Source organism: Vulpes lagopus, chromosome 5, assembly GCF_018345385.1.
Source record: "Vulpes lagopus strain Blue_001 chromosome 5, ASM1834538v1, whole genome shotgun sequence".
Lineage (NCBI taxonomy): Eukaryota > Metazoa > Chordata > Mammalia > Carnivora > Canidae > Vulpes > Vulpes lagopus.
Genome location: NC_054828.1, coordinates 77269327 through 77271016, shown reverse-complemented (window position 1 = coordinate 77271016; position 1690 = coordinate 77269327).

Genomic DNA, 1690 nt, shown 5'->3' with positions numbered 1-1690 from the left:
CCCCTTACACTTGTGGCCTGCTGGCAGCCAACATTCCTCCTATAGCTATCATTTGCCAGTTCCAGGAGGCAAAGTTTACATATTGTGACATATCACAAACTGTTTTTCTCCTGCCTCTTATGAAATCAACTGAGCATAGCGTGGAATGTGGAGTGTGAATTTGAACCAGAAAGTTCTACTTATTAACAACTAATTATGGACATTCAGGGTATCATACATTAGACAGTGGCTGTACTCAGATGGACCATGGTATGTGTGCCTGGAATGTCGTCTGCAAAGAGAGTAACGCGATGTTCCCTTTTATTTCTCATGAGTCCATTATCTTCTAACTCCATACCATGATTTTAGTGAGTTTTACCATCCTTTCTTTTAGAATTTCAAAGTCCTTTCCTAATGGGTTTCTCTGAGTCTTTTTATATAATCTAACCTTTTCTCCATAAAGCTCCCAGAGTGATCTTTTAAGAATGCAATTCTCATCATGCCCCTGCATGACTAAATTCCTTTTTGGGCTTCACTCTGCTCTTAGGAGAAAACCAAAGTTATTGTCATGAATTTCTCTCAAGTCTATGCATGCTTTGGCTCCAGCTCACCTCTGCAACCTCATCTAACTCCACTCTATCCATGCTCTGACATTTCAACCATGCTTGCATGGTTTAGTTCCTTAAACTAATTCTCCATATGGTTCCCACCTAGGAGCCTTTACTTCTTTTCATATGCTGCAGTACTATTGATCTTCTTTTTATAGCTTTGATTCTTCAATTCTTTTTTTTTTAACCTGTTGACCTCCTCACCCATTTCTCCACCTCTGGCAATCATCAATCTGTTCTCGTATCTATGAGCTCAGTTGTTTTGTTTTTGTTTTTTAGATTCCATGTATAATATTTTGTCTCTCTCTATCTATCTTATTTCACTTAGATGATGTCTTTGAGGTCCATCCCTGGTATTACAAATGGCAAGATTTCCTTCTTTTTGTGGCTGAATAATATTACTGTGTGTGTGTGTGTGTGTGTGTGTGTGTGTGTGTGTGTGTATCACAATGTCTTTATCCACCAGTGGACATTCAAGTTGCTTCCACATATTGGCTATTCTTTTTAAGATAATGTTTAATTTCCTTTATTATTATTTTATTTTTTTTTTAATTTTTTAATTTATTTATGATAGTCACAGAGAGATAGAGAGAGAGAGGCAGAGACACAGGCAGAGGGAGAAGCAGGCTCCATGCACCGGGAGCCCGACGTGGGATTCGATCCCGGGTCTCCAGGATCGCGCCCTGGGCCAAAGGCAGGCGCCAAACCGCTGCGCCACCCAGGGATCCCCTATTATTTTATTTTTAAAGATTTTATCTATTTATTCATGAGAGACAGAGAGAGAGAGAGAGAGAGAGAGAGAGAGAGGCAGAGACACAGGCAGAGGGAGAAGCAGGCTCCATATAGGGAGTCCAACTCGGGACCCGATCCCGTGACTCCCTGGAGTCACACTCTGGGCTGAAAACAGGCACTAAACCTCTGAGCCACCCAAGCATCCCTTCATTTCTTTTAGATAAATACCCAGAAGTGGAATTGCTGAATCATATGGTAGTTCTACTTTTAATTTTTTGAGAGATCTCCATACCATTTTCCATAGTGGCTGCACCAAGATTACTGTTCCACCAACAGCACACCATGGTTTGCTTCTGTCCACATCCTTGCCA